This window comes from Sarcophilus harrisii, chromosome 2, assembly GCF_902635505.1.
Source record: "Sarcophilus harrisii chromosome 2, mSarHar1.11, whole genome shotgun sequence".
Taxonomy (NCBI): Eukaryota; Metazoa; Chordata; class Mammalia; order Dasyuromorphia; family Dasyuridae; genus Sarcophilus; species Sarcophilus harrisii.
This window is the reverse complement of record NC_045427.1, coordinates 344089618-344104008: the sequence shown is the minus strand read 5'-3', so window position 1 is coordinate 344104008 and position 14391 is coordinate 344089618. Positions and strand designations below refer to the sequence as shown.

Here is a 14391-nt window from a genome sequence, read left to right as displayed (position 1 = left end):
CCCCATCCCCCACTTCCCAGAGTGTATTTCCTGAATCTGCTGGAGAGAGTCTAAGAGCTTTTCTTGGGGCTTTCGGTGGTTTTGTGGTTTTGAGCAGTTCTCTAGCAAAGTGATAAGCTCTGACTTAAGTTCTGCAGTACCATGAGGAGTGTTACTATTCCGGCTCGTACGTACAGATAATAAGGGATGGGACTGGAGGGAAAGGGGAATTCGGGGGCTAATGTCAGCGAACCCCAAAGCTGCTCGAACTCCCAGGGCCGCCACAAGTCGGTCCCAATGCGCAGGCGCCACCGCTGCAGCGCTCTTTCCAGCTGCAGCCCTCCCCCACCATCCGGGTCCTCGCCGGCCCGGGAGCGGGCAGTGTCTCCCGAAGCTGGGACCTAATAAAGTTGCACTGAGTGGGAACTGGTCCGCGCTCTGCGAGTGTGCCCGGAGCACCGGCGGGGACACTCTCCCCCGCCCCGCCCCGCCCCCGTCTGCTTTACTTGGTTTGTAAGTGTATTCTATTAACGCGGGGAGGGGAGTGGGGCGCGAGGGGAGACCCCGAGGTCTGTGAGGGATAGACAGCGGCGGCTCCTTCCCAGGCCGCGGCTGCCGTCCCCGCCTCCCTTGATTGTGTCGCGTCGGCTTCCGGGACCCGCGGGGTCGGGCCGTTAACGGGTGCAGGCGGCGGGAACGCGCGCAAGCGGAACTCTGGCGCACCCAGGACACCCTTGTGTCCTGTGCCCCACAGCCGAGCCCCGCCAAGCGCCTTTCTCCTTGTGCCACAGTGTAACAAGCGCCTACTACGTGCCAGGCTCCTAGCGGGCCGTGTCAGGGGGCCCCGGCCGTCTGGACCCGAGCCCGGGACGGCGTTGGGGCCGGGAAATGGGACGGCTGCCTTTTCCCAAGGAGAAGCGGGGATGCTAAGCGGAGGGCTGAGCAGTCAGGTGGACCGGGGCCTACCTAGACGGGGGCCCTCAAGAGTGGCCCAGAGTCACGATAACGGCTCCTGTTCGGAGTGCTCTGCCTGGCCGCCAGCCCGAGAGAGGCAAGGCAAACAATAGTATCTCTGTCACCAAAAGCAGGGGACGGGGGCCCTGTAATTAAAAATCTGGGGGAGATCAGTAAGGGCTTGCCTCGAGAGGTCTTGGAGCGAGCGGCCTACCAGGCCCGTAGCTTCCTGGCATGGAAACTCTCCGCGGGCGGGGTGAGGGGTGAGCGGGGGGCGGGGGGGGTAGTCCCTGGTATTGGGGACGTTGCTGGGGGGGGGGAGGGCAGACTTATTAACTGCGTTTTCCGGTATGAGTAGGTGGACCTATATGAACCCTGCTGCTTAAGAGAAGCAAAGCTAGAGAGGTTCTTTTTGCACTGTGCCATTTCATCCTTTTGGAATCAAAGAATTAAAAAAAAAAGCTGAAAAGCCTTTATAGAGCTCAGATAGTTAATCTTTATTTTACTTTGCTTTACCTAGGCTTACAATGCTAAAATGACTTACTCAAGGTCATAATTAATCTCTCCTCCTCTGTTCTCCCCTTAAAGCTCTCCTCTTCTGTTGCCCACTACAGGGGAGGCTGATATCCTCACCCTGGAAGTTTTTATCCATTGAAAAGGATTCACATGGGTTCTTTCGAACTGGTGCAATTCACATAACTTCTCACAAATGGCTATCAGTACTTAATAGTTTCACTTGGTAACCTGGGATTGGTCCTCACAAATTCTGAGGTTATTTCCTTCCGATTTTACTTATTTTCCTCTTAATTCCAACAGAGACATTTTTATCTCAAATCTATGATACTCAAACATGTCTGTGATTTAGTGGATTTTTGAAGTGTATGAACCTTTGAACCTTAAATATGGATCTAGTTCTGAATTTGAGCGTTCTCCGGATCCAAAAGATTTTTTTTGATGACAGTTAAAAAGCTGGAGTACTTGGACATCACAAAATTTAAAATTGATAGCCATCAGGTATAAAGTCCAACACAATAATGAATTTCACCATAAGAAAGCATAAATGGAGACTTAAAGTTTATTATTGAGAATACGTCTCTTTTAAAGCAATTATCAAGAGTTAACTTGTGGGGAGAAGAGTTGGGGGTAATTAATTCACTTAAATTAAATAAATTCCGATTCTGGTTTTGATGGAAATAGAACACATTGCAGTATTCAGACCAGGAGGTGAGGAATACCTGGATAACTCTGTGCCAGATCTCTATCTTGATTGCAGAGAGCTTCCTGACCAGCTGGGAATCTGGGAGAGAAAAAAAACAAAACATTCTTGGCTGCTTGTGGGAGTGGTGCTAACTATATCTTGTTTACCTTAACTTTCTTTGGAAAAAGTTTTGAAGTTTGTTTGGGGTGTCATATCTTGGTTGTTCCCCAGCACTGAAAAGTGTTGTTATCTAACAACAAACACTAGCACACACTTTTATTGCAATGAGACTGATAACATTCTTAAACTCAAAGTACCCAGTCTATAACTTGTAGTGATTTGAATGTTAGTTTTTCAGTTTATCCTTAAAAAAAGTTATTCCTTGGCAAGTTCAGAGGTATTGTCTTTTTTCTAAACTGGCTGCTGATGGTTTTAAATTCTTACCAGCATTTTCAGCAATAGATATGGGAGTGGGAAGATTTGTTTTTCCACATTGATCCCAAAATGATTATAAAATTTAAAGTGGTAGTTTGATTTAAAGTTCAGAAACTTCAAGAAAGCTGTTTACAAATTAACAAGGGCCAGTGAATCATTCTCCCTAAGGATCTCAAAGCATGTCAATTTAAAGTTTTAAGACAGTTGATTAATTTTATTCAACATTAATACATAAAGGAGTCATTTTTAAAATGACTATATTTAGATTTGACTTATTTTTTTCAATGGTTAATAAGTCTTTACCACCTATACTTGTATGCTATATCTTCTCTTCATTCTCATCTTTATCTTTTTATGCACTTGACTCATTGTATGAAAAATAAATCCCTTTAAAATCTTCTTCCCACAATATTGCAAGTCCTTCCTGCATTAGTATATTCTACTTGTTCATCCTTTGTCACTTAGAGCTGATAGGTAATAAAGCTAGATGAGCATACAAAATTGACCACCTAATATAGTAGGTAGATTCATTAAATCTGATATTGTTAGTGTGGAGAGTACAGGCATGAATAAGATGTAGAGTAGAAGCATAATTCTGCCTGGGGAGCCTTATTTCTTGTTTTTATTATGAATTCAAACTTTATGGTATATAGTAATCCTTTTTATTCTTTTCAATGGACAGTCTATTGCTTTCTGTAACTTTATATTGGCCAAATGGCTGTTTTTTGAAAGTATTATGTATTTTATACGTAATATATAATTTTTAAATGAAATAGAAAAAAGTGTTTGAGTCTTACTTGGCATATTATTCAGAACTGTAAGGAAATCTGAAGTCTTCTAATATTTTAAAATATTTCATAAGTTTTATATAAGTAAGTTTTGGTTTTTCTAAAAGTGATTATTTCCACTATTAAAAAGAGGGTGGAAAATTATTCTTCATTAATAGTATTTGTTAGAGCATTTCCTGACTTACAGTTCAATAGATTTGGGTACATTTCATATTGGATTTACATAATGGATCATATCACCAGGGGACTACAAAAATATCTTACCAGGTAGAAAATTATGAGGCCTAAAGGTCCCAAGATCTCTTGACTTCCAGGCCATTGCTCTTCCTTTTAATACTGATGCCACTTGGTACCTTTTACCATAGAATCTCTTATGGTAGTTTATCATTACACTTGATTTTGCAGTAGAAACCTATTGACATTTTGTTTAAATAACATGTTCAGGTCTGTATTTGAGAAAGATTATTATAGATAAATGAATTAAATTTGGAAATAATTTACATTCAAAGATTTTCATTCAGGTGCTACCCAAATATTAATTATGGTTAGGTACTTTCTACCAGTAAAATTAAGAGACTACATTTTCTTGCCTCTACACATCTTTGCTTTTAGGCCCTATATCTTGATTGATTTCTTCTTTCCAATTAACTCCTGATCACCCTTTGTATTGATTTTCTTTTGTGAACTTCATGTTGTAATTGTTTTTTAATTTCATAATACTTTTCTGGAAATGTGTATTACAGTTATCGGGTCTAATCCTTGCTGCCCACTCCCCAAAATTTGGGTAAATGAAGGTCTTTTCCTTCCTGAAATTTAATGTCTTTCTTTTTGGAGTCCAGCACATTGTTTAGCACAGAATAGTTCACATTTGTATTGTGCTTTGAGGTTTGTTAAAATACTTTATATATATATATATATATATATATTTTCTTATTTGATTTTTAAAACATGTTTGCTGCTTGATTGGTTTTTAATCCTACACTTTTACTTTTTCTCTAACATGTATAATTTCACTAGCTATGTTTAATAATATAAAAGACTTGGACCTAAAAGTAGTTATAAAGGATTTTTAAAATCAGTGATTTTAAAAAAAAGATTGGCTTGATTTCTAATGTGAAAGCATAGATTCAGTTTGCATTGGCACTTCTTCGTTGCTCTTCCATTTCTAAAAGATTAGATACCTAGAGTTCAGTTGTTGTTTTTGGTTTGTTTTTCACAAGAATAAATAGTTCAATAATTTTACATTCATTTTGATAATAGCTTTGGGCAAATAAATTTAAGACCTTGTTCTTATAGAGGATTCTCCTCCTCCCTCCCCCCTCTCCCCCCGAGTTTTACTGAGGCCTTACCCTGCCTATCTTAGGAAAAAAAATATTTTAATAAAATATTTTTTCATATGTAATACTGTAAATTGTAAGTAGATTTTATAAACTATAGTATTTTCTTACAGTTGATTATTGACTTTGAAGCCTTGTATACTATATTCTGTCTATCTTGTTTTAAAATGATACTTGTATGTTATTTTTAGTTTTCACTTTACCTAATACTTTAGTGTGGTTAGGGGAAGGATGGTTTGTAATTTTCACATTTTATTATTCACATCAGGATATAGCTAGTTCTTTATGCCATCTGCCTTGTAACTTCTGATGTATGTAAAGGGGCTTTGTAAAGCTTCAAGTGCTCTATAAATATCTGTTATTTTGTTAGCAATATTGGAGGCACAATTAAAAGTAAAATGTTGTATAAGGATCAACTGAAGGAAATGGTGTGATGCTTAATCTGGAAAAGAAAAGATGAATAATTGTTTTCAGCTATTTGTAGAGGTTATCTCCTGGAGGAGGGATTTGTTTTGTTTTGTTGGGTGAAAGTTTTAAAGAGACAAACATACGTGTATTAAGTTGGAGCAGGGATTCATAAACTTTTTTGTGTTATGGACTTCTCTGGTATTATAAAGCCAAACTCAGAATAATCGTTTTTCAATGAATTAAATAAAATGGTGGTATATAGAAAACATTCTCCTGAAATATAATGATCAAAATATGTTTTTTAAAAATTCATGGATCCCAGGTTAAAATCCCTTGCATTAGAGAAATCCACATAGGAATATGTTGCCTTAGGAGAGTGGTAGATTTTCTTTTACTGGAGACCTTCAAGCAAGAATTAATGAGTATATTATAAGAGGAGGCTTCTTTATTCCTTTCTTTTTTGATGGTTTTTCTTTTGTTTGTTTGGATTTTGTTTTGTTTTTTCCTTAACACATGTGCCAAAATGAGACATGAGAAAAGTAGTGGTTCAACACAATAAACATGAAAATTAGGATTTGGGGAAGAAGAACAAGATTCTATAGCTATTTTAAAAATAGAAACTGAAAACCAGGTTTTATGAGAAAATCCTTATTAACATTGGAATTTCAACTTCTTTCCATGATTTTTATCATATTAAAAGCCTAATCCTCTGGCTCTTGGATATCTTGGATGCAAAACACAGATAAAGGAGATTCCCCTAATTGGTCCCTATAGTATCACATATCTCCCTTCCCTAGGCTTCATAATGAAGATGATTGTCTTTTCCAAGCTCTTGAGAAAAAATAATCTGAATCATTTCATAGAACTTGTTTCTGCCAGCAATACTTGCCTCAGCATCCTTTTAAATATGTGGAATTGATCATCCATGTTCCACGAACAAGGCTTAGACTATGATTAGAAAATAAAAATTAGAAAAATAAAAATGAATTAGAAAATTAAAAATAGAAAAAGAAAAATTCAAAACGAAATAAACCCTGGTATGGTTAAAATTCAAAACAAAATAAACCCTGGTATGGTTCTTAAAATACAGAGGTTGAATGCTAAACTCAGAAGTAACAGTTGGCAAAGGAATGAATGAAAAAAGCATATATTAAGTGCTTGCTACATGCAAAGCCACTGTGCTAAGCAATGGGGATACAGATAGAAAAGAAAATAGTCCCTGCTACCAAGGAGCTTGTATTCTTGGGTGGTGAAAAACACATAAAAAATTTTCAGGTGCAAATCAAATGGAAAGATCCCATGGTCCATAAGATGCAGTGGCAGAGTACATGATATTGCCGCCTCTTTAATGTTATTTCTACTTATAAAATCTTATTGTATCAATTTCTGATATTGGACCATTTGACAGTGCCAAAGATGTTGGTGGCAAGGACTTTCTTTTCTGTGTCTTTAGTAGTTTGTAAGCATAGCATCTGTAGGAACATTTGCCAGGATGTGTCTCCACAGGAATTGCTGTGGTCCCAGGATGATGACTGTGGGCAATGTAATGAAAGCATTGCTGTTACCAAAAGTCTTAGGTCCAAGATCCTCAGCAGTCTCCAGTAGGCTCTGAGTATAAATAGTGGCGATGGTTTGACTGTTAAAAGAAAGCACATGCTGTCTGCTCTTTCTCCCAAGGTTCCTCACTGTCTCAACTAGGTTAGTTTGCTTGACTTGCTGTAGATAGCAGTTACTTAGTCATCCCCTTCTCTAATGATGGATGTGAGGGCTGAGCTGAAAGCAGGACTAGTGATTTTAGAGGTGCAGCCCTGTGTTCTTCTGCCAGCTGGTGGTTACTGGTCAACAGCTACCTGTGGTGATGAGAAAGTGGGCTCCTTCTCCACATTGATCTTCCCTCATTGATTTTTGTGGAATCTGGCCCAGAAGAAGGTTCAGTATTTGGGACTATTCCTACTTATTCCTAAGGCTCTAGAACTCAGGGTTTGGGGCAATCTCCACCTGGATCTGAGTGGAGGTGGTAATCAAGATATGTGGAATTGGTTTTGACTTGTCTGGCAAATGAACCTCCCCAAAGCTAGTTGTTTAATATACAGCAATCTACAAGAGGAATAAGAAGAATGCAATACATTTCACTCACTTGTAGTTTAAGTCAACACTACTTCTACTTAACGAGGAAGAAAAAAATCACATTCAAAAAGGAGTGTGGCTAACTGAAGGGAGAAATTTCTTGTATTCTTTCCAAAAGAATAACACTGATGAATCTTTTTTCTGAATCAGGTTTGGAACTCTCCACCCTCCCAGTTCTGTCCAGGGGCTAATGGATTTAAAAAAAAAAACAAAAAAAAAAACAAATTCCTTTTCTCTCCCCCCACAGTGGAATTCCAGATTATTTTCCAGCTTAGCTTCAATAATCTCTGGCTAGGACACATGCCCCTTTTTTAAGTAAACAAAATTAAAAACTAAATAAAAACTAGTTCTGATCAGTTTTTTGGCATTAGGTAATTGCTCAAAATTAATTAGAATTTAAAGCAAATTGAGAGGGAAATTGGAGACTTCATCTCTCACTCTTGGAATATGTTAAGTCTAGGACAAGTTTTTTTATTAGAAAAATTTTAATTTTTCATTCGTTTGAAAAATTTCCTATCAGTATGATGCTGCCACAAGCTTTTCTTTTCTTTAAGTTTTGGAAGTTCCAGTGTATTCAGTATCACCTGGTCAGATACATTCTTGAAGCCTTTATATGTGAGTACAGAGTGCTTCACTTAATAACCTTTATGTTTTAGGCTAGCTTTTCAATAGCCTTTTTTGTTCTTCTCATGTCCTACTTTATCATAGAATCAATAGAAGCTTCTAGGAACCTCAGAGGTTATCTAGTCTGCCTCTTTTCATTTTACAGATAAGGAAACAATCCCAATGCATTAAAATGTTATGTATGGATGAAGCTTTTATTTTTCTCTTGCTTTCCACTTCTCTTGCTTTCCAACTATAGGTATCACAGCCAGATGAATATTTTCCAAGTAATGCTTTAGACCTTTTCCCTCCATCTTCCCAGGCATTCCTTACTGAAATTAAAAGAAAATCCAAGTTTTTAGCCTGATATTCTTGGCTCTAGAAATCTTGACCACACCTGCCTTATCTCATTGAACTTCTCCACTGTAACCAAATCAATTCACTCTTTCCCTCCCTCATTTAGAAATATTCTACATTCAAGCTTCCTCCTCTAGTTTACTCTAATTCCCTTTTGTGGATTGCTTTCCTATTTCTCATTTGCTCAAATCAAATCTTATTTCTTCTTAAAAGACTCTCTCTTGTGGATTCCCTCTGAACTTTTATGGTGATCATTGTTTACATCAGTTTATCATTGAGCCCTTTCATTATGCCCTGTGGAATACTTGTTCTTTACACTATGCACTTCTCATCATTCTTTTATTTTTTCTTTTTCCTATTCCTTCCATTTCCTGGATTTTACTGAAACTAGACTTCACCCTGATGACACAGCTGACTACACCTTCATTTATTTCTCTCAAGAGAATGGTACCAGGGAAGGAATTGGACTACTCTTATTACCACTTCCAGGTTTTTTTCTTCCTCCCTCCTTCAGTAACCTTGAATCTTTTGAATTTCATGTTAGTTATATCTATCATCCAGTCATAATCTTCAGGCAACTCCCCTTCTGTCCTCAATGAGTTCAACATATGGTTCACAATTTTTCTTTCCTTTTTAACTTCTGTCCTCATATAAAGGAACTTCATTCAATACATTATGGACTTTCAAATATCTGAACCACTCAGTACTTTAATCTCTCCACTTCCCATGAACTACTCTAATATCCTATCTCAGTTACACATTAAGATGGTATCATCCAAAAATGTACCTTTACACTATAAAGAATTTGAAAATCCCTTTGTTCTATTATAACTATCAGTTTTTTACCTTATGCATCTCCTTATAAAACCCTGCATTTCATCTGTATTATGACTTACAGTCCCTTGACCCCTCAATTCTTTCCCATACCATTCTACTACTGCTTTTTCCTCTTTTCCCCATTTTGACTTTTTGATGAAAGAACAAATTTGAGTCAGTAGGCCTCTTGTCATGATAGTGAGTCTATTATATTCTTCCCTGCCAAGCCTTAGTTTTAGATCACTGCCTTTATTCACCACCTTTGCTACTACAAATATGCTGTTTAATGAAGGGGAAGAAAACCATACAACTGTTCTGACTTAATTCACTTAAGTTTTATGTTGCACAGACTGAAGTAGGCCCTCACTGCTTCTAGCAGTCTTTCTATGCCTGCTTCATCAGCTCATTATCCTATTTTCCAAAGTGACTCTTCCAAAGCTTTTCATCCCTCCTCAAACCTCCCATAAGCTGCTGCTCTTCTACTCTTTCACTTGAGATCCTTGTCTCATATTTTACAGGGAAATAATTTTGAGGCCATTCACTCTTTGTTTTTTTCTCTTCCTCATTTCATAGTACATCTTCTACAATGATCTCCATTCCTCTCTCACATGAGGTGGCCCTACTCTTCACCAAGATCCTCCCCACACCTGCTCAAATGATCCCATTCCTTCCCATCTGCTCCAACAGATTGCTCTTTCTGACATCCCCATTTTCATTTATTTTTCGTCTTTTCCTATCATCCCATTGTCTATTGCTTACAAATATACCCATGTTTTCCCTGTCCTCAAAAACCTTCAATTGATCTTTCATCACTGCTACCTACCATTCTGTATCTCAGAATGCTCTTTGGGCTATAAGCTCCTTAAAAAGTGTTAGTGGGGTGAGAAAAGAGGAAAGAACACATAAAAACAAACATTTGCTAAGTCTATACTCTGTTCAAAGACAGTTAAGTCAACCAGTAAATAAACATTTATTTAACCCTGATTAAGAGGCAAAAGACTTCACAATTTAATAGGGGAGACATTAAACAAATATATACAAATAAGGCATATACAAGGTAAATAGGAAATGATTAGCAGAGGGAAGGTAGTAGAATTAAGAGAAATAAGAAAAGACTTACTGTAGAAGACAGAATTTTAATTGAAACTTTGAAGGAAGTCAGGAGAGGCAGGAGGCAGAGATGAGGGAGGAGTGCATTCCAGGCAAAGCCAGAGAAAATTAATGAAATCAAGAGATGGAATATCTTATTTGAGGAATAGGAAGGAAACTAGTATCACTGCATTCTAAAGTCCTTATTGGGAAATAAGGTGTGAAAAGACTGAAAATATAAAAGGGACTAGGTTAAGAAGGGCTTTGAATGCTAAACAGAATTTTCTGTTTATTTCTGGAGATACAGAGAAGCCACTGATAACTTTTTTTGAGGGGAGAAAACTGACAATTGTCAGAGCTGTGCTTTAGGAAATTAAAAAGTGGATGAAAAGGGAATGGCCTGGAATAGGTCAGCTTTCCTCAAATCTCTCCCTATCAGCAGGCTACTATAATAGTCCAGGAATGAGGTGATGAAGGCTTGCACTTAAGAGTAGTGGTGGTATTTGAGGAGAGAAATTATGTTTGATATTAGCAGAGCTAAGTGAAAGTTGCTAAGAGAGAAACATTCATAAATGGTAAGGAAAAATTTACCAAGCTACTCCAAAATAAAACTGGCTGCTTCAGGAAGCATTAGGTTTTCTAACATTGGGGATTTTCAAACATACATTCCTGGGATGTTGAGGATGGAATTGTTTTTTTAGGTATAGGTAAGAAGTTAGCCACTTTGAAAAATTCTTTGCTGCTTCTGGAAAAATGTGCTTTGATAGTTTTTTGATTATCTCAATATTAGTGGTACTTCAAAGTTATTTAAATGTCAGTCCCTGCAAGCTTTATCCTGAGCAGTTTTCATTTTTATGTGTGTTTTGGGTTTTTTTTGTTGTTGAATTTTTTTAAAGGAATATTCCTTAACATTAATAGTTTATTGATTAATCAGTAGAGGTGGACTATATCTAGGATCAAATCCAAACTAACTGTACTGTCCTTTCACACTCTCCTGTGTGACTACAGGCAAGTCGTTAAATTTAATTCAGCAAATATTAAGAGTAATAGAGTAATATACTGTAAGGTGGAAGCAAGGTAGTAGAATAAAGGCAAGGGACTTGGCCAACTCTTCTAAATACAGAACCAACAAAAGGATGAAGTGAAAAATTTTGCAGCCAAAGACAACTTAGAAAGTTGACAGAAAAGTTTGTCTCATTGGGGTGAAAGTGGAGCACAGACTATGCCAAAACAGTCCATGGGAGCATGCGAGAGATAGTCAATAAATTTGTGTTGATGGCTTCCAGAGCTTTTAGCCTACATATGGTAAGTAAGTTGGACAACTGGTCAGGAGGAGATTACAAGACACCCTTTGCAGACATTGGGAGCTGAATTCTGTTGCATTGTTTATAAGCAGCTCTGGATCATAGTCCCAGGGTGAGGAGAAGCACTTAACAGGAGTAGAGATCTGGACACAGTTCCAAGATAAGAAAAAGAATGTGGGAATTCATCAATAAGAGCACAGGACAATAGTGACTATACCTTTCCTTAGACTAAATCACCTTGAAAAAAGTGAAAACTTAAAAGATCCCAACAACTAGCTCTGAAAACAACAGCATGAAAAACCTGAAGCTTGGGATAGTGCCTCCTACATGCCGGGGAGCAGAATCCAAATTAATAAGTTCAAAGTCAAGAAAAGAGACTGGGGGGAAAAGAGCAAACAATAATAACAAAAAGAATCTGACTATAGAAAGTTAACATGGTGACAGGGAAAAACAAAACACTCAGAAGACAACAATGTCAAAACAGCTATATACAAAACCTTCAGAAAAAATGTGAATTGCTCTCAAGCTTCCGTCACCCCCCAAAAAAAAGTTCCTAGAAGAACTCAAACAGGATTTTAAAAATCTAAAAGAAATAGAGGAAAAATTGAGAAATGATAGTGAAGCAAGAAAATCATGAAAAAAGAATAACTTGGCAAAAAATAAAACACAATTTACAGAATGAATAAGCCAAATGGTAAAAGAGATACAAAAATTTCCTGAAAAATTCCTTTAAAAGTAGAATTGGCTAGCTAAATCATAAAAGTACAAAAGCTCACCGAAGAAAATAATTATTTAGGAGTAGGTAAGTAAAAGCTAATGTTTCCATGAGACTTAAAGAAACAAACACAAATTAAAAAAATGAAAAAATAGGAGCAAATGTGAAATATCTCATTGGAAAAAAAAAAAACTGACATGGAAAATAGATTGAGGAGAGATGATTTAAGAATTATTGAACTGCCTGAAAGCCATAATCACATAAGGAGTTTAGTTAGATATCATACTTTAAGAAATTATCAAGGAAAACTGATATCTTTGGAACCAGAAGATAAAATAGAAACCAAAGCGCTCTCCAAGTGAAAACTACCAGGAATATTTTAGCCAAATCCCAGGACTCTTAGATCAAGGAGAAAATATTGTAACTATCCAGAAAGAATATAAATATTGTGGAACCACAGTTAGGATAATACACAGCTTCCACGTTTAAAGGATAGAAGAGTTTGGACTATGATATTCTAGAAGACAGAGGAACTTTGATTACAAACAGGAATTATATACCCAACAAAACAATGTAATCCTTCAAGGGGAAAAGTAATTTATGTAATGAAATTGAGGATTTTTAAGTGTTCCTGATTAAAAAGATCATAGCTGAAAAAAAATTGATATTAAAACACAAGACTCAAGAGAAGCATAAGGTAAACAGGAAAGAGAAATAGATTTAATAAGGTTAAACAAGAGATAGAGAACTACAGGATGTAAATGCATATTTTTTATTACATTAAAAAGTTTTTGCACAATACCCTTTGATTCAGTAATGACACTAGTGTGTTTGTATCTCAAATAAATCACATGAAAAAGAAAAGGACCCAAATACACAAAAATATTTCTAACATCTCTTTTTGTGGTTGAAAAAAATTGGAGATTGAGAGGATGCCCACCAGTTGGGGCAGTGGCTGAACAAGTTGTGGTATAGTAATGTAATGTAATAATATTACACTATAAGAAATGATGAGTAGGCAGATTTCAGAAAAATCTGGAAAGTCATGAATTGATGCTGAGTGAAGTGAGCAGAATAAGACTGTCATACATAGTAACAGCAAAGTTGTGAGATGATCACCTATGAATAATTTAGCTCTTCTCAGAAATACAGTGATTCAAGACAATTCCCAAGGACTCGGGATAGAAAATGCTATCCATATCTAGAGAATTGATGGGAGTCTTAGATTGAAGGATGCTATTTTTGCTTTCTTTGGAGTGTGTGTGTTTGTGTGTTCTGTTTACTTCACAACATGATTAACATGGGAAAATATTTTATATGATTGCATATATATCACCTATTTGAAATTCTTAACTTTTTTAGGAGTGAAGAGGGAAAAAATTTTGAACTCAGAATTTTAAAAAAATGTTAAAAATTAATTGGAAAAAATAAAGTTATATTTTTTAAAAGTTCTTGCATAAACCAAGATTAAAAGGAAAGCAGAAGCCTGGAAAAAATATTTTATAGCAAGTTTCTTTGACAAAGGCTTTGTTTCTCAAATATATAGAGAGTTGAGTCAAATTTGTAAGAATAGAAATCATTTCCTAATGGATAAATGGTCAAAGGATGTGAACAGGCAGTTTTTTGAAATGAAGAAATTAAATTTATTTATATAGTCAGATGATAAAAAAAAGTCAATGACTATGATCAGAGAAATGCAAATTAAAACAGCTCCCGACGTACTACCTCACACTTAGCAGATTGGCTAAAATGACATAAAAGAAAAATGAGAAATATTGGAGGGAATGTGAGGAAATTCTGTCACTTCTGCTTAAACTTCTGTCTTACAAATCTGCCATATCTTCTTCCCTTCCCCCCTACTTCCTAACTCTTCACTTTCCATATACTAATGCACAAATGGCATCTAAAATCAAATTTATGATATATGCAGGCTCAAGCTTTAAAATGTTACTGAGCAAGCAATGAATGATATGTACTGTCAACTGTTCTTTGGTCACATTCTCCTTTTTTTCCCCCTTCATCTCCTCTCCTTCCCTAATCCCCCCCACCCTGAAGTAGTGCATTTTGGGGTCTGATGATTGTTGCTTATCTTTAAACCATTAAGATACCAGTCTATAAACTGGTTCATTTTTTTCTTAACAGTGGCAACATCCCTTGATACCAAGTTACCACCACAAGAAGTTGTTTATGATGGGTCTTCTTAACAGGTAGTATAGGTGCTTAGGTGTTTGACTAGAGAACCAATTGCAGTTGGTTGGGCAATTGATATCGGTGTTTTATT

At 36.7% G+C, this 14391-nt stretch overlaps 1 protein-coding gene across 1 annotated transcript in view; it reads left to right on the top strand.

Moving 5' to 3' along the window:
- The first annotated feature begins 331 nt into the window (after positions 1-331).
- The window catches only part of SMAD5 (SMAD family member 5), a 46866-nt gene continuing 32806 nt past the window's right edge, over positions 332-14391 (top strand). Inside the window, exon 1 of the mRNA XM_031953016.1 lies at positions 332-492. The gene's annotated coding sequence lies outside the window, so the exon portion shown is untranslated. The remainder of the gene's footprint in view (positions 493-14391) is intronic.